Here is a 19,277-nt window from a genome sequence, read left to right as displayed (position 1 = left end):
GGTTTCATAAACCTATTCACTGTAACATTCTGGTTAAACTGAAGACAGCTTGTATTGATTTTTTTCTTCCTCTTATCCTCCTCTTTTTTTTTTTAATTTCTTGTGCTTATCCATGTGGAGGACAAAGAGAGTATCTAACTAAGTATTTTTCCCTTAATCAGGCTGGGAGAAAAGCAGGGTTTCAAGGTCAGTTACAGTGCAAGATGCCTCTTATGACCTCCATCATCCTGTCTGTTTCTTCTGCCGTAAGAAAAGAAATTTTTTTCCACGACACCAATTACGATACACTCTCTCACACAGGATTTTTCCATTCGGGGTTGTGTTTGCTCTCACAGTGAAGTCCCAGCTCTCCCCTAGCCTTGTTTTGGTGATGTGAGCTTCTGACCTTTAGGAAACGTTCCTGAACTTCATGAATTCCTTCATCCCTCACTTCACTTATTGCAGCTGGTGGTTACTATTTGTCTTCTGCTGCGTTAGCAAAACACCGTGCAGATGGGCAATATGGATTTCTTCACTGAGGCTAAATTGGCAAAATATATAATGCAGTATCAATTGCCCTTGGTGCCCCAAATTCCTGCCTTTGTTAACTAGGCTGCAGCAACTGCTGAAGTTAATCTGTCCACTGGCTGGGGAAAGAATGTCAGAAGAAGTGAAGGTGCTTGTCTCAGGTTTTGTCCAATTTATCCTTTATTTACTTGGTGTAGTTCCTGACTGCACTGTTATCTGAGGTGCTGGTGTGCTTCGGAGCAGTTGTCCTCATAAATCCCTTGTGATGTGAGATAGTACTGTATTCATCATTTACATCAAAATGTTGAACCATGGTGAAGTTGCGTGATTTGCCAGATTTTCTATGACAGAAGTATGTGAATCGAGACTTTTTGACCAATCTGGTGCTCTAACCTCAGATTTTCCTAGCTTGGGACAAAAACACTCCTTTGCTTTGAAAGCAGCTGAAACACTTCAGGACACTGCTGCTTTGTGTCCGTGTGTTCAGCTGAGGTTCACGCAGAGCGCGTTGAATAGAGCTGCTTAATTTGCCCAGTTACTGTAGGGGGTAGGCTTGATTGCCTCAAGCTGTGAGGATGGTAACTTCCAGCTGAGGGTGTCCAGCACCTTTCAGTGGTGCCCAGCGACAGGACAAGGGGCACAAACTGAAGCACAGGAAGTTCCGTCTGAACATGAGGAAGAATTTTTTCACTCTGAGGGTGACGGAGCCCTGGAACAGGCTGCCCAGGGAGGCTGTGGAGTCTCCTTCTCTGGAGATATTCAAAACCTGCCTGGAAAAGGTCCTGTGCAGCCTGCTGTGGGTGACCGTGCTTCGGCAGGGGTATGGGCTGGGTGACCCACAGAGGTCCTTTCCAACCCCTGACATTCTGTGATTCTGTGTTGTATGGAGGGAGTGGGGTCTGTGTTTTAAAACCCGGTCTTTATCTTTTCAAGACAGCAGAAGATGTTGAAACATTCAGAGTTTGTTTGTATGAATTATACTTTATGGAAAAAATTTTACACAAAATCTTCCTGAATCTGTGAGTAGCAAAGCAGCTCCTATTACACAGAAACATGAAGTGTTAGCAGGGGTGTTTTGGAGACAGCAAAGGAGTTCCTCATCTTTTGTACTTATGTGGTCATCTCCATCTATCCCTTAATTAGTTACATTATCCAGTGGTTATCCTTTTCTTCCAAATTCAGCTTTGAGCTCATATCTCTGTTTATCTTTGTGTGTCTCTATTGCAGGAGTCTCCTGACAGCATGGTCAGAACTGGTTCAAGGTTACTTTAGATGGTAAGTTTAATACTTTGGCAAATTCAAAAAAAGGCAATATCCCAGTTGTCTCTTTCTCATCCAGTGAACTGACATTTCAGCTAACTTGAGACACTAAGAATCATCATTGCAGACTCTCCCCCCACCCTTCTTTATGCATTCAAGACATTTTACCTGTACAGAGTTTTAGAAATTGTGCTTTGCACAATGGTTTTGTATGATCTGAAGAGTTTAGCACAGCTATGCATACAGCAATGTAATATAGTTATACTGTATGCCACGAGTGATCAATATATCGAACATTACTTTTTGTGTATGTGTTTAAACTGAAGCTCTGACTGATGTGGTCATCGTACATGATGTGAGGAAGTGAGGTGGGATCAGTTATGCTTGGAGCTTGGCCCTGTGGTAGCACCTTGCTTACTTGCTGCTTTTTCACCAGTTTGGTGGTGGAGTGGCAGTTCCCTATGGTTCAGCTGGTAAAATAGCATGCAGAAAGCTGTGCTGCCTTCCCTCTCTCCCAGCAGCTGGGGGGCCTGTCTGAGGCCACCCTCTCCCTGCTGAAGCCCAGACTCAGAAATCCCCACCTCTTAAGAGAGTATCCAGCCCTGGGAGGCTCTTGGGCTCCATCCTGAAGACCAGCCCACATTTCTTTTATGAGATGTCTCTACTGATGAGCAGCTACACTTCATCTTTCTCTAGCTCTGGCTTGAACGGTTATCTGCACGTCCTCTTCTGTGTCTCACTGAAGAGCTACTGCCCTTTCTTCGAACCCTCTGTAACACCTGAAGGTCTTGCACACCTGAAGCAGTGTGTTAGTCAGTGCAGCTGTGGGGAATCAGGAATAATGCCTCTGGAAGGGGGAGCTTCTACCAGAGGAAGCCATAGCTGTGAGCAAAGGTGTGCTGAGCTCTTCTCACGGGTATGCTATGGACACGGAGAAGGTGCCCCGAAGGTAAGCAAATTCTGGTGTGTTTTGGTTTCGGCTGCCGCCGGCAACAAAAGCTCCACGCGGCCGCCCCTCCCCCCGCCGGCGTGCGGAGGAGAAATGGAAAGAAAGAGGCAGAAACTGGTGGGTCGGGATAAGGGCAGTTTAACAGAACAGCAAACAGAGGGAAACAGGAACAACAACGATACAAATAAGGAGAAAACACAACCACGAACCGTAACGACCCAGACAGCCGCTCTCCCGAAACAGGACCGGCGCTGCGCCCCCCCCAAGCCGCGAGTGCCTTCCCGCCGCGCCGCCCCCCCCACCGGAACCCAGCGTGACGGCACATGGTATGGAATACCGGGCTCTGTTTGGCCAGGTGGGGTCAGCCCCCACCCCCCGGCTGTGCCCCTTCCTGGAGTCTGGTGAAAATTAACCCTGTCCTGGCCAAACCCAGGACATGGTGGTTGTTGTACTTTGTTATTTACGCTATAGTTGAGCCCTAAGACTACAGTCTGGAATGAGAAATGGACCTGTGTGGTAGTGAAAATTATGAAAGGCCTTTACTGCTGTAAGAGTGAATGATCAAAATGTCTGGTGGGACACAGCAGATGGATGCCAATCAGTCACAGCAGCAAGAGAGATGTTTCAGTTTAGTGTGGTAAACAATATCTTGCCGTTGTGGTGCGGTTAACCTGGTACATAGCAAAGATGTTTTGCTGCCTAATTTCAGGAGGTGCATGAACTCTTTTTCCCCCAAGAGTCAAAGGCACTTAAATGAGAGTTAGAGTAGTGGTCAGTGCTGTCTCCAGAGTTGGCTTGTGACCTGATGAAGAGCGCGGTGGCCTGAGCCCGCCGGTACGGGGTCAGATGCAGGCAGGGCACCCTCGCTCGCTGCTCTGCGGAGCAGAACCCACCCTGTGCTCAGCTGTGTTAAGGGTCCGGAGGAGCTTTGCTGCGTTGCGGGACAGGTCCGTGACTGAGGATGGAGATGTGGGTGCTTTATTCCTTCGTGTCTCAGAGATGGCTCTGTGCACCATCCCGACTCTGAAACGCTGCCAAAAGAGTCACTGAATTTAGAGCGAGAGGGAGGTGGAGGGAAGTGGTGGCAGGGCAGAGACAAATAGAGTGAATGTGAGGATAGAAGCGGGGGCTTTTTTAAAGCTTTCGAAAGACAAATCAATAGATTTACCTTAGGATGAAAGTGAATTTAGACATCTTTCACTATGTGCAACATTCTGCAACTATAATTCAAGGCCCATTTATATTACTGCTATAATGATCAGAGTAAGACAGCATTTAACAGGTTGTGGCTCTGCTGCTTGGATCAGCTAGTGGCCATCTATAATGTTTACATTTTTTTCCAGCACTGGGGCCTAAATTCTGAAGCAAGTTTAAGAAATCATAGCTTTCCTTTTTCATTATTTATGACTTGGGGAATAACAAATAATATTTTCTTTTAAAGACTACTGCATTGCAGCAGTGTCAACTATCCAGAGATAACGAAGATTAGCATGTTCAGAATTAAGCTTGGGATATTAAAGTAAATTTTTCTCTCAGGGCACAGGCTGTTAAGGGGATTTATACACTGTCATTGGAATAATAGTCTCCGTTGTTTCCAAGTTACACAGTTAGCTCTGGTTACTGCAGTGTGCTCTGCAATGCACTTTGCAAAAAGATATGTCCTCTGGTGAGGTAAGAAAGGACCATTCAGTTGTGTTGGTTATTAAGTATTTATTGTTCCTTTATTCCCCATAGTTTGCAGGCACAGCAATAGTTGAATGTTAGTTTACAAAGAGGCTGACTGCCCCAAAGCTCTCACTTCTGCAGCTATGCAAAAGGAGAAAGAATATAGAAGCTTTCTTCAAAGGCATCCCATCTCGGAGCTGCTCCCAATCAGCAGCAGCTCGCCGAGCTCTGCGGATGGTCCGAGAGCTTGGGGCAGCCCAGACGGCCGTGGGCCCCTCTCCCTGCTGCTGGCTGGCAGTGTTTGGCTCTCTGCAAGGGGTGCTGCTGGTGCACCGGCGACAGCGGGATGATGCTGTGTGGGGTGGCTGAGCACCGCAGCCTGGCTCTCACAGCTGGGCTACAGAGCAGAAATAAAATTTGGGAGCCCTCGTATTCGGCCTTGCCCTTTTCCCCCGACTGCTCATCAAGAAGTTGAGTAAAATTGCTGTGATCTCCTAGGAGTGCAAGACAGGGTCTCTGCTGCTGTATGTGGAGGGAGTTTCTTCTGCTGCTTTAAAGCTTTGAAACTGGTTTTCTTAGAAAAATACTCCTTACCATCTGGCCGTAACCTTGTACAATATGTTACATTTCAAACTGTAAGAAATTTTTTATGATCAGGTTATAATTTGTCAACCACTTACAGATCTTTAAGTTAAAAATGTACGGTGCAAAAGAAAGTTGCTCTGTGTATTGTTTTCTAAGATGAGTGGAAGGAGAAGGGAGGGGGGAAAAAAGACACTTGAAAGTGCTTTAATTGCACAGGGATGTCATTGCCTTTAGCAAGAGTTCTCCTGCTTCTGTCATAAATTTTTCATATTGCCTCGTGAGAGTGAAAACTGGAAACTTTACCCTCTAAGTGAAAGTCGATGAACCTCGTACCAGCCTCAGATCCCAGTAGCCTTGCACTCAGGAATATTAATTTAATTAAGATCGCTACAATAAATTCTGTGAGGGAACTCTCCTGGCACCTGAGGTAACCGGTGCAAAGAAGGAGGGGAAAAACCCAGCAGAGCCCGGTGTGATGGAGGGAGGTACAGCAGTACAGTGTCCTCAGAGCAGCTGAACGCTGATCAGAAGTGACAGCTGAGAGACGTGCAAGACCTCCTAAAATATATCACAGAGGTTTTAGTGGGGGAAAAGCACAGCATCGCACATAGCGTAATCATTTTATTTTCACTATGCTGACCCACCTGCAGTCTGAGAAAACAATGCAAATACTTTGAAGAATTGCCTCTCTCCTGGGCAGCGGCAGGCCCTTTTCCAGGACAGCGTACGTTTGGGCTGGTTGCCCCCTGTAACGGCCACCTGCGGCCTCGGCAAAAGGGAGCTGGTGAGTCCCTTTGCTCTGCAGCCCTGACAGAGACAAGGGGACAGAGCTAAAAGCCAGGGGCCCATAGTTCTCTGAGGCTTTGGACCAGACGTTTTAATTTCCCGTGTTAGATTACAGAGGTCAGATTAATTAGAACTCTGTTCTAGGAGGTCGCTGACCTGATTTGCCCAGGTGTATGACACGAGTTGCGCCATCACAGGGGATGGTGCTGGCTCTTTAAAATTGTGCAACTGAGATAAGCTGAAGCTCCAAGAGCGGTAAGGAGCAAATACCACATGCCAGTTACTACTTTTTCTTTTTTTTAATTGTTTTTTCTCCTGCAAATGGAAGTTTGGCATTGGTCAGAATCAATGCCACAAAAGATACCAGGATTCTGCAGAATTCTGAGGAAAATGATATCCCAAAGTTAAACTATTTCACATTATTGTCTATAAAATTAAAACAGAGCTCCCTGGGAAGGATCGAGAGGAGCCCTGCTGAGAGGGACTTGGGGATACTGATAGGCGAAAGCTGGACACGAGCCGGCAATGTGCGCTGGCAGCCCAGAGGGCCAACCGTGTCCTGGGCTGCATCAAGAGCAGCGTGGCCAGCAGGTCGAAAGAGGTGATTCTGCCCCTCTACTCTGCTCTGGTGAGACCTCACCTGGAGTCCTGCGTTCAGTTCTGGAGCCCTCAGCACAAGAAGGGCATGGAACTGTTGGAGTGGGTCCAAAGGAGGGCTACAAAAATGATCCAAGGGCTGGAGCACCTCTCCTATGAGGACAGGCCGAGAGAGTTGGGCTTGTTCAGCCTGGAGAAGAGAAGGCTGTGGGGAGACCTGATTGCAGCCTTTCAGTACTTAAAGGGAGCCTATAGGAAAGATGGGGACAATCTTTTTAGTAGAGACAGCAGTGACAGGACGAGGAGTAATGGTTTTAAACTCAAACAGGGTAGGTTTAGGCTGGATATAAGGAAGAAATTCTTTACAATGAGGGTGGTGAAACACTGGAAAGGGTTGCCCAGAGAGGCAGTGAAGGCCCCATCCCTGGAAACATTCAAGACCAGGTTGGACAGGGCTCTGAGCAACCTGATCTAGTTAGTGGAGTCCCTGCTTGCTGCAGGGGGGTTGGATTAGATGACCTCTAGGGGTCCCTTCCGACCCAAAACTTTCTATGATTCTATGATTCTAAGTCCAATCTGAAATGATAGGCTTAATAATTGGGTTTATTATGTGGCTTTTAAAGGCTGAGCTTTGGTTAGGAGGGCGTCTGTCGCAGGGGTCGGGCAGAGCATGTGTGAGTTGCCACAAAGGGAGGTAGGAGACTTCTGGTTTCAGGCTCTAATTCTAAACCCAGGGCTATCTACTGTATCTTAAAATAATATTTAATGTAAGTAGTTACTGTTTTATTTTCTCAGAAACTTTTAAGAGTATTTATTTATTATATAATTTGGATGTTTGGTGTTATGAGAAGAACAAACCAAAACTGAGGTTTTTCTTTGCCCCTCAGGCTTTGTTTTTCTTACCAATCTGTTGCTATCTGAAATGACAGCAGCAGCACCGTTTCCTAACATCTTCTGCGCGCAGGGACACAGCTCAGCGCTCTGCTCGAGCTGGGCATGTTCCATCTTTCTAACTTTTTACTAGTTGCATTTTCTGCGGCGTGGGTCCTGATGGTGCGATGTAACTCTAGAATCAACGCAGGTGTCGGCATCAGGCCCGTGCCGCGTCCTCGGGGGGCTGTCTGCAGCGGGGCCAACCGGGTGCTTGGCGTGGGATACTCCAGCCTGCACCCTGGAGAGGGGCGAGGCCGCTGCGACTGGCAGACGGGCTGCCAAGCTGCAGGCTACCCGTGAGGGGAAACGGGTTACAGACTTCGGTAGATAAAGTCCACTTTTTATTTCATAAAATGTTCCTGGAACATGACTTCTGTTTTATTCATGAGATTTAAAAATTGAGTTAAAGAACTAAGCCAGCAGAGACCACACAGTGGCTACAAGAGTACTGAAAATAAAGTGGCAAGAAGTAGAAAATAGCCAGTTGTGTGTCTTTTTTTTTTTTTTATTTTAACTTAAGTAGGCTTGGATGTAGTGTGAATTTTTTTTTTTTTTCTTTCTCCCCTTGCCTGTTTCTCTGTCTGCCCTTTGCTAAATGGTGCAGTTTAGTAAGATGCATAGATTGGTGTTACTGCAGGCATTGCAGAGCCCCTAACTACAGTGCCTGTTCCTCATATTCCTGCAGGGTTTATTTGCAAAAGGGCAGCGTAGCCAAATGTGATATTTAGGCTGTGCTTCCTATTAAAAGAAAACAAATGGAGTGCTACAGGAAGGTTCCCTTCTTTCAAGGCAACCCATGGCTCCTTTAACAAGTAAAATAACAGTGCTTGCCTGTTTTTTAATTGTGTGCGTGAATATACGAGGCAGGAACCACAGAGAGAACAGGTGAAAATAAAAATTTTCCGGGATAATCTTGCAGTTACTGAGTATCAACCACAAAAGCCATTGATTGCTGACCAGTGAAGTGGCTGCCAGGTTCAAATAGAATTCTCTTCTTTTTTTCAGAATCCTAGGTTTGTCTTCTAGTAGCATTGGATAAACCTTTCTTATTCCCAGGAATAATGATAACTAATTCTGTGCTTGTTAGTGCTGCAAGAAATTTTGAACAATTCTTTGAATCTACAGGGATGTGTACTGCCTTGGGAATGGCGCTTCCAAATGAATGGCAATGGTAAAACAAAGGAATCTTCCATCTGTTTAAGCCATAATCCTTCAAAATTCCCATTTGACATGGCTTCTGTGGACTCGAGACCCAGTCCCCCACCCCTCTTCGTTTGGTTTCCTTAATTCAACTCACGCATGGGTCAGGTCCATGTTTTTGATTCCTATTTCTTGCCTTTCCACCAAAGAGGAGGACAATCAGGTCATTCTTTTAAGGGCATGCATGCATGCATTGCTATTAACTGAAAAAATAATGATGAAATGCAGTAAAATAACAGTGAGTTTAAAACTGCTATGGAAAAAAGAGGTGTTAATCTTACTTTTTAATCTTTTATTACTCCTATCACAGTATTGCTAGTAACAATAGCTACTTTTGAAATGGATAAAGGGGATTATGCGTGACCTCAAACATTCAATATTCTGCTTCCAAACCACATTGAATGAGAACTTATTTTCTTTTTTTTCTTCCAAAAAAAAGGCGTTATCTCATTCAATGTGGTTTTTTTAAAAGAAAAGGAGGGGGAGGAGAAGAATTTGTATTTATCAGGGCAAATACATTGCTTTATTTGAAAGGCTATTCTGGATATTCCTGGGCAAGCATGAGAGATTTAGTTGTTGCAGTTGGCTATTTCTAAGCAGTTATTTCACGTTAAAGGGCTGTAGTGCTTTCTCATCAAAAGTGTTTGCTTTGTGCGTTCTTTGTGACATTTCCTATTTTTCTGAGTATCTGAAACGTTGGTGTTCAGGTTCATGATCAACTGGCATTCTTCACTGCCAGGGAAGAAGCTGTCGTCACTCATGTATAACTTTTCAGGAATGTTTCTATGGGCTTTTCAAGTTCCAAACTATAAGCTTGACTTCTGGTCTGTTGAAACTAACTCTTCTCTCCATCTTCTTTCTAGCTGCTTTAAATATTGCATCCTGAGCAGCATTTTCTTGTCTTGTGGAGTAGTTAGCATCTACCCTGATCTGTGTGCGTAGGCTTGCCAGAGGATTTGTGCAGTACTTGCAAGATAACAAAGTTATGGGCTGGCTTCTAGTTAGCTTTCATCCTTCCACGTGTGTGTGTTTCACGTATTAGCCTGTAACTTCTCTGTAGTGCATGGAATCTGTAATATAACTACCAATGCCTATACAACTGTTCCTTGTATCTTTTTAACATAATCTAATAAGATAATAGGGTTTTTTCACTACTAGAAAATTTTCTGCCAAAATACATTTCTTCTTATTTTTGACTTTGATTAATTGTCTGCATTTTTAAATTATTTCTTTTCCTCCCTCCTATGAGCTATTGTCTGGTTTCATTTTAATATTTTTAGTTTCTTGTCATGCACCAATAGAATATGGAAAGTGTAGATGCGATCCAGAGATAGTCATAGCATGAGGATTTTGCTTTCAAGAAGAAAGAATACAATTTGTTGAACATATGAGAGAGGACCCAAGGTCTCCAGATCGTATTGGTTAATAGATTGATTCTGGTCCCGGGGGCCAATCTTATTAGTCTTGTTTGCTCAAGGGGTGTGAGCAGTGTGCTGAGTCAGCGTGCTCTAGCACAGGCACTCGGCTTGCTGCCCCCCTTTCGACACGACTGGTTTTTCGTAAGGTTTGAAGCTTGGTTCAACTGCAAATGAAAACTTCACTTTTTAATATGAATTCAAATAAACCTTTAAGAAGTATGTCTTCTAGAAAGACATCCAAAAATGTATTCACTAATGCTGAACTTTTGAGTGGGCAAAATTGGCCACATCTTTCTTTATGCTTTTCTTTATAACCGTATTGTTTGGTGTAGGAAAAGGGAAAAATTTATCTGGGCCTGAGCCCAAAAGATGAAATATTTAAGAAACAAAGCAAGATGATAGGTCCCAGTAAACACGGTAGATAATTTTATTTTGTGAGCAATCACACTGAAGCTGAAGATGACTGTCCAGCCAGGCGACCGTCCGGCCTGCTCCTTCTCCCAGCACGGGCACAGGCTGACTCTCCCTTCAGCCTTTGAAGGGAATTCAGTCTTGTGGGCTAACTGGTGTTTTGAAGGTAGAAGCTTTCCTGGTTTCACTTTTCTGACAGCAGCCCACGGCTCTGCTTGCCCTCTCTCATAGCTGTGCCTGCCGTTTTCTTCCCCCTTGGCGCCAGCTGAGGGTTAAATGCTAACAAAGCAGCCAGTGTCTTCCTCTCGGATGGGTCTTTATTTTTCCCTTCATGTTGCTATTGTGTTGACCATTCCAGCTGCAAATGTTGTGTTTGACCTTCAGTAAAGGAGCCTGGTGATTTGAATTCATTTCAAGCAGTTTTCTGACAGCAGGCCTGAACCAAAGCCCTTAAGGTTTCCCCCACAAAAGCCTCGTGACAGCTTTGCTTGAGGCTTACAATGGTCAATGCAAGTGCAAGTAGCTTGTAAACTGTAAATAGCCTTATTAACTCCCTTGCAGTACTGGAACGAAGCCCAGGTCTTTGCTAGGCTAAGTCTCAGGAGCTGAAGCAGGAGTCCCCTTACACTTCTCGTCGTAGCAAGGCAAGCTGTGTGGGAGATGCATGGTGCTGCTGAGACTCTCCTGACAGAGGAATGTGGCAGAAAATGGGAATATCTGAAAAAAATGTGAATTACTCGGGGTTTCAACATTTTGCTCATTCGTTCGTCATGATCAGAGCCAGGCAATTGTCAGTTTTCCTGGTAAAGCCAGGGGGTTGTGTTCCTGGCTGCTCTTACTGTTGATGTGATGATGCCAAAGGCAGCCTTGTGCTTCGTCCTGCTTTTGGCCGACAGGCTGCTTGCCTGCTGTTTAGGATTCCAGGTCTGCAGCCACGGCGTTAGCAGAGTTTCATTGGAAGGTCCAGGAGGAAATAAGTGATGTTCAGACTCCTTTCTGGGTTGCGTGCTGGGACTTGGCGCATTAGCTCTAGCATGTCAAAAGACCATTGGGCGAGATGCTTATTTCCCACCTCTTGATAGTTCCCACCTATCTCTCCTTTATTTTTTCCTTCAGACCAAATTCCTGTAAATACTGATTATGATTGCTAAAAATTCTGTCTTGCTAACCACAAGATTAACATCTGTGCCATGTGCCATATTTGTTACTCACCACAACTTCTAGGAATACATATGACAACTACGAAAACAGCATTCTGCCCTCAAAAGTAATCACACTCCTCACAAGAGCCAGAATTTTATTCTTAGCTGCCCAGGTAGGCAGCTACAGCTGTGAATTTTATGTTTCTGAGCTAAAGTACAGATGATAATCTGGAGCATGTAATCACTGGCCTAAACTTGTAGGTGATTTGTACCTCCTTGTCCTGCTGGAAGGGCCTTCAGGTGTCATTTTTTTCCTTCCTGGTATTTACAGAGTTCTTGTGCTAGTATATTTAGGGAGCATCCTCTGAACTGTAATCATAGATTTTTCTCCTTTCAAAACTTGTTCCATTGTTAGATTTAGCAGCTTGCAGTGACCCAACTTACTTTTCTTTTTTGCTTTTTAAATTCAACATTTTCTATTCTTCAGCTGTACTGTAGCAAGTCCAACATTAAAGGCTTATTTAAAATACCCTGAAGCCAAACTAGAGTCTTTGGAGGGAGCAGGCAGATCCCGGAGTTCGCAGCCCATGTGAGGTCATGACTGGATCCTTTTGTCTATCTCATTTTATATTTCCTTGGTTTTGTGGGCTCAAGCCCAACAGCACCAATTTACTAGTTTGTTACCTAATGCAGGAAATTAGTGGTAGAAATTCTTGGGAAACAACAAAGGGATTGGCACCATGCATTTTTATTATATAAAGTAATAGGAAAGTTTTCATGGGCAGATATTTTTGGCTTAGGAATTAGAAGCAGATGAAATATTGCCTTTGATTTTGGCAGAATTCCAAACAAAAATATTTTTGTCTGGAAAATTCTTGGGTGAGCAAAATGTCATCTACAGCAGACAATGTGGTGTGCATTGCTCATAGCCTCTAAGGCTGGATGGATTTTAGAGAAAATTGGGGATGAAGATATCAGTTACAGTGAATTATGAACCATTCTCATTGCCTTTTGAAATTTAAGCAATATTTTAATATAACCTTTTAATCTGTTTGTTTGTTAGGTTGAACAACTTGGTACAGAAATTCTCAGTATGACTCACCAGAATTATAAGTCTTGTAGTACTGGCATAATGAGAGCACCTGCATTACTTTTAGTTCAGTTTCTGAATTTAAACCAAACCTCTAAGCATTTCAAAGGATTTTCTAAACCAGACCTAAGATAACATTATAATATGGCTATCCATAATTAGTCCAATTGTTCTCCATCTTGGGGAACTTGCAAGCTTGTCTCGACTGTTCTGGGCAGCTGTACTCGCACGTGAAGGAGAAATCGAGCAAACCTCAGGGTGTTCCAAAGAAGCTTCAAAGACTTCGGCTAACTCAGACTTAGTGTTTTGTTTTTACATTGGTAGATAATATAAAATATGTCCTGTGCATGTTAGTTAATTGCTCATGTTTTAAATCCATTTTTAAAGTGTGTTCAGAATTTAAACAGATTCAGGAGGCTGAGAAGAAGCAGATAGCGAAACTGCAACAAAAAGAGAGCCAAGAACAGTTTTGTTGAGTATGTAGTCATTGTTTTTACTATTTTTATTCTGTACCAAGAGTACCAAAGAGGTTTATGCTGTTTGCTGTTCAGCTAGGAATTCTAGGCAGATCATTCTGTTCTGTCGTGACACGTTGTGTGGCTCCGCCTGCTTGGTGTGTTTGGAAATAGGCCTCGAATTATTTAGATGCTATTAGGTGACATTCTACCGAAATTTTGAGCAAGTTCCTGAAGCTCCTTGCGGGCTGTCCAGTGACAGCACTATATTTCACTGTGAGTGCCAGCTCCCCAGAGCAAGCTCCTAACCTTTCTAAAGCATGTCCAGGGAGACCTGTCAAAGATCTGAACATCCTCCTTCCTCAACTCCTTCACCCCGTAACTTCCCCTTGTGGATATTATTATCAAATCCAATACAGTTTTGGAAAAAAACTTTCCCAACTTGTTCTAAGGCAAGAGAAATGTCTTTTCAGAGGAGCTTTGAAAGTTGTGACTTGCTACCTTCTAAGCCATTTGGAAACACCTAACTTTGGATGTTTTACTGACAGTGCAGGAATTCTGGATTATGTTTTCAGGAAACTTAATAGCATTTTATATACCTGGAGAGGTTGCTTGCAGTGAAAGACTGCTGTGGAAAAAAAATTGAAAGCAATGTTTTTGTTGATATGGGAACTGTACCTTCCACAGAATCTGTTATCTTTCTTTTCCTTGCAGCAATTCAGAAACCTCAGTAGAAATCTCTAGAGGAGAGCGGCAATGTGGCTGACTTCTGTCAGTATACGCGTGCAGGTGACACGCACAGTGTGCTTGGGATCTGCTGCCTCCTAAACATTCTACTTTGCAGAGGAATCTGTTTCCATTCAAACACATTGCCCCCCTTGACTGTGGTTGGGATCTCCATCAGCTGGCTGACTGGAGTCCGTGGAAACGTCTGTTCAATTAACGTTAAGCATAGACTCCCCTGAATGTTACAGATGCCAATTTGAGAAGACTTTTTAAACTTTAGCTTGATGGGTGATGTGACGGGTTGTCTTGTGATATTTTGTTGCCTAAGCCATAGGGTTAATGTGGGCTACTGCTCTTTCTCTTTTTTGGGAATGAATACACTGTCTTGCAACTGTGGCAAACGGTGTTGTGTAAAAGTGTTGAATTATGAAACCAAAGTCAGATTAAATCTGAACTTCCTAACAGAAAGTGCACTTAAGAAATCATTTCCCCCTCGGTGGAGCGTCACCCCCCAGGCAGGAGCCCTGGTTTTGTGCTCTGCTTCATCTGGCGGGTATGTCCGATGGTAAAAATCAGGGTTTGGCCTCGGCACTCTGTGTGATCCTAGGCGATGGACTGGTTCTGCCATCTGCAATAACACATTGGAGTCTGCAAACATACTTAATTAACAGGATAAAATATTTACTGTTCAAAAATTTAGGAAAGTAACACTGCTTTAACACTCTAAAAGAAATACTTTTTTTTGTTGTTGTTACGGCTAAGTAGATAAATTGCTTGAGGCACCACATGCTTAGAGAATTGAGGCTAATGGAATAACTTCAGTTTTGTAGTGTTTTGCTAGCTGGTAGAATTAATCTAGAAAATGCTTTTAAGAGGCATGCTTTGTGCATTGGGGTTCCCTCTGCCTTTTTTTTTTTTTTTAAGAATTAAAATGCTTCCAGAGCTCTTATATTGTTCTTAAAAATAGAACAGCATTTACAAAAGACAGCATTTATTTCAGAGAAACAAACGAGTTGCTAGATACTAGATTTTTGAAACTTTCAGTGGAGGGAAGAAATCCTTATCAGTGCCCTCTTTGCAGAAGGAAAGAAACTCTAAGTTAATTTAATTAGGATTTTGAGCTGATGCATGTGTGTGACAAAAGCGAGACCTGTATATGTGAGTTTTTATTTCTTTATTTTGGGTGACTGAATCTGGAACCGACTCTGAGCTTGTGACATAATTAGTACAATAGTGCAAATCAGCCATTTTTGAAAAGAGTAATTTACTCCATATGCAGCTTCTCAGCAAGAGCCCTCATTAATCAGAGAAGGCCATGTACATCAAAGTGTTCCTTGCTTGCTACAACAACATCCATCATACAGCTAGTAAATGTGCTGTGGCAGGGTTTGATAAATATAATGCCTTTGATGTGCTGATAATTCTGTGTATTGGCATGCTGCTGCCTGGAACTCTCTGGGTACGCACAAAATCCAAGCCAGCCCAGGACTCTGTTCTAAGATTGTACCTAGGCTCCCTCCTAACTCTCTCAAAAACCAGCTGTGTCTGAAGCAGGACTCAAGTGCGTTTTCACCCTTGCTTATGATTCAATGGCACCAATTTTTTTATTTAAGCTAGGTTTCCAGATGCTACCAAATTCCTTTGTGGATATATCTGTGTATAGAAGAGCTTCTGTTTGTTGAGGCACTTGTATTTAACGTGGTATATTCATTATTCTGTATAAATGTGCAGTAGAGATTTAGAGTAAAACTTGTAAGAGACCTCGTATGATACGAGAAGATAAAGCATAAAGTGGTAGAGATTGGAGGGGACATAGTCTTATGGAAAAAAAAATCGTAAATAAGCTTTGTTAGATGAAAGTGAATTTGTTTTTTAGGAGCTGAGTCCTTCAGGCACACAGAATGTGATCTATTCGTTTATGTTAATCCACTGCTCTCTACAGCTTGTCTACTGCCAAAGTGAATGACTGAAAACCCATCTTCAACAAATAACAAAAATGATTACATATGAAGATTTGTGACATGTCAGAGAGGGGCACTCAAATTTTTGCTCTGTTTAATGCAAATTGTGGTGTTTCAGATCTGAATCCATAAAGAATAGCAGCTGTGCACTGAAAAGCAGTGCTGGTGCATCTTCAGTTACGCTATTTACTGAATTAGAGTTTAATTGATTTACTGAATTATAGTTTAATGGAAGGACAAATTACAAACTGGGAATTTTCACCCTGACTGTGAATGATATGTCAGGTCCCTGTTTCTCTTGCTTCCTCACAAGCTGCAGAAGCTTGCTTTCCACTGCTGCTCATGTTTTTTCCTAGAGCGGACCGTGAAAGCAAAGCAGGGAAGAGGCTTGGAGAAAAGGCTTTGCTCCCTGGGTGTAGCAGAGCCCCTCAGCAGATGCCACTTCAGCCTGTGGTTTACAAGAACATCTGCCATCCTTCCCTCCTCCATCATGTGCGGCATGTTGGGAGTTACAAGACCGGTGTAAGTGAAGACCCCAGAGTCCTCTCCTCCCACTTTTTAGCCTGCTGGGTCCTACTTTGCCTGCTTGGGCCTGTGGTGGCCCTTGACTTGATGCATGGAAAGCAGGGGCAGATGTTAACTGCCAGTGCCACAAGCAATTCCATTTACTCAAAAGGTGTCTGGAAAGAAAGGGATGGATGGGGGGAGTGGAAGAGTGTTTTTATAGAAGATCTCAACTGGCTGCTCCTCTGAGAGGTTTAACAAACTTTTTGTGGCTCCTCTAGGTACTTTGGGCAAAATTTGTCTGCATTGTGGTCCTAGTGGAAACTGGTGGGGCGGAGGTGAAAGGAGACCAACTGATAGACAGCAGGGCTGTGGTCTTTCTGCATTGTCAGTGAGCCCTGATCCTCGTGTCGGGGCTTCTACGGGTTACTGCAGTGTGCTTAATTGGAGGGCAGGAGAGAGCTGTCTTGCTTTATGGATTTATGGTCCTGTCATAGTCAGGGGGGAAAGTCCTGAGCAAAGCCTTTTGCTCATCTTGCATATGTGTTTGGTTCAACAGCATTCACTACGTGCGGTCCCTCTGTGGAAGTCGGAGGGCTGCTGAATGCCGAGAAGCTTTCCGATGCATCTCAATTACAGTGCCAGCTGTGCTGAGCAACCGTACGCGCCTCCGTTGTTAACGTTGGTGGAGTGTTCAGTCATCCTCTAAATGTCTCATTTGTTATCTCTGATAGCTCGCAGTAGAAAATATGGCAGGACTTCAAGAAAGAGTGCTTGTGGTTCATCAGCACCCAGAAAATATTGAGTAGTTTGCTTCGCCTTTGATTAGCTTTTTTTTTTAAAGTTAATCGGCAATGGAGATACAATTTTTCTGTAGCTAATAGCATAGTAATTAATTACTTGGAAAGTAAAACTAAAAGTGAACAGATCTTTTAAAAAATGGGGCAGAAATTCTAAAGGAGACTTGGACGGAACAAACTCACATTATGCTCCAGGCAAGCCAATAAATGCATCTCACTGGAAACAGTGGGATTGATGGAGAAGAATGATCTAGACTAGTTTGTAGCCTCAGAGCTGTTGGGTGTGCGCTTACTGCAGGCATGTTATGGTTGGAGAGTAACTGGAAAAGCACAGATACGAACGCTGTGACGCCCGCATTTTGGTAGCTTGAACATGAATGTCTGATGTGCAAAGTGGGAAAAGCTGACTACAGCGTGCTGCTTGCATTATTGCTTCTCTGTAAGCTAGCTCTGCAGTCAAAGATGAAGATGTTGTTGAAGTAATTAAAATAATCAGAATGAGGAATTCACTGGAGTTTTCTCTGGTTTCTCGCTTTCGTGGTGTGATCTCTGGTGTTCTTGGATGCTAACTTTGAGATTGAACTTTTTGATGGCAACTGACTAAGCATCTCTGAGACAGCTGGGCCTCTGCTGAAGGATGTGTTTATACAGGTAATGGATTAAAAGCATTTATCTTGTACCACTGCGTCATGTAAAAGAAATTAGGCGCTCTAATTCTGTCCTGTGTGCGTAGGGTTACCAATACTACACGCTATGGCAATAGGTAGTATTGGGTAGAAGAAAGGAATGAAGCTGTATCTGCAAGATGACTAAAGCCCAGGTCTCCTAGCCATGCAGATAGACTGAGTAGTCTCTGCTCCACGGGAAGAGGATGGAAATAACCAGGAGGCTTTGGCAGCCTCCTGATCATGTAATCAGCAATGAAACCAAACGTGCTTTTATCAGCTCTGTGCTGAAGGCTGAGGTGCTGGAGCTTGTTTATTTTTCTGATGACAACAGGGCAGTTAAAAACCATAGAGAAAAGACCTATCTTACCCTTCCCTATTCCACCACCACCCGTATGCTTATAAACACCTTCTTAATTGGCAGGGGAGTTTTGAATAAAGCTGGGAAAAGCCAGATCCTTTTTGATTTAGACACAGTATCTGAAGCTACAGCTTGGTTTCTTGTCCTTCCATATAAATCTACTGAATGACTTAACAATTGCCTTAAAGACAGTACTGGGTACATGAAAACGGTATCATTTTGAGACTGTGTAACAGCTGGAGAAAGATCCGTTTTAATGGAATAATCTAGCTAAACCACGATAAAGGTGAAAGTGTTCCAACCTATTTTCTCTTTTTCTAATTACTTAAAAAGTGTAGAAGTTTAATTTTATCATGTCAATCATTTGATTTAAACAAAGCCCAAACTCTAAGATTTTAGAGCACTGAGCAGCCACAAAAAGTGTAGCCATGTAAGTTGTTTGACAATGCCTTTGCCTTATCCCAGCTAGGTCGGTAACATCCAAGACCAACATAGCAATCTGTGTCAAAGCCAGGAGAACAAGTGGATTCATTTAAGCAAGGGTCTGGCTTAAATATGTTAATATGCACACTATGACTAAGCTTTTCAAAAGTGACAGGTGATATTTCTTTTTCATTATCATGTTTTTGATTGATTGATTAGCAAGGACAGCTGAGTATCCATCCTCAGAAGCTGGGTCTGCTTGAGGATGTGACTTACATCATGAACACAGGAGATGAGTCATTCTACATCAGTTGATTACTCTGGAAAGTCTTTGCCTGTCCTACCCTGTTCTGTAATACTGCTGCTAGGGAGTACGCCATCTTTTCTTCTTTAGATAGCGTGCAATGTACATCTCGTTTTGGAAAAGTGGTCTTTATTATGCTTTGCCACAAGCTGAGGAGAGAGAAAATAATTTCTGGTGAGGAACCAACTAACTGTGGGAAGCAGTGGGCTTTTCAGAGGAGCTTGAACGTGGGTAGGATATGGCAGCTAAACTGCTAAACGTGTTTCTTGCTGTTGTAATGTTCACAGGGTAGAAGATCCAGTGAAAATTGTCTTCTATTGAACTTAAGCTTTGGGTATGCTATACACAAAGGTGTATAGCAAAGAAAAAGCGTCACCTGAATTGGTGTATCAAAATAGAGAATATGGCAGTTGTTCTTTGCTATGTTTGAACTGTCAACACTGATTTCCTGAACTTGAAGCAAAGAAACTACAGATCAAAGTTTTTCCTTCAAGGGATATGACAGCAGCCTGATTCTTGTCATTGTATTTCTAGA

The sequence above is a fragment of the Opisthocomus hoazin genome, chromosome 15 (genome assembly GCF_030867145.1).
Source record: "Opisthocomus hoazin isolate bOpiHoa1 chromosome 15, bOpiHoa1.hap1, whole genome shotgun sequence".
NCBI lineage: Eukaryota > Metazoa > Chordata > Aves > Opisthocomiformes > Opisthocomidae > Opisthocomus > Opisthocomus hoazin.
This window is presented reverse-complemented; position numbering follows the sequence as displayed.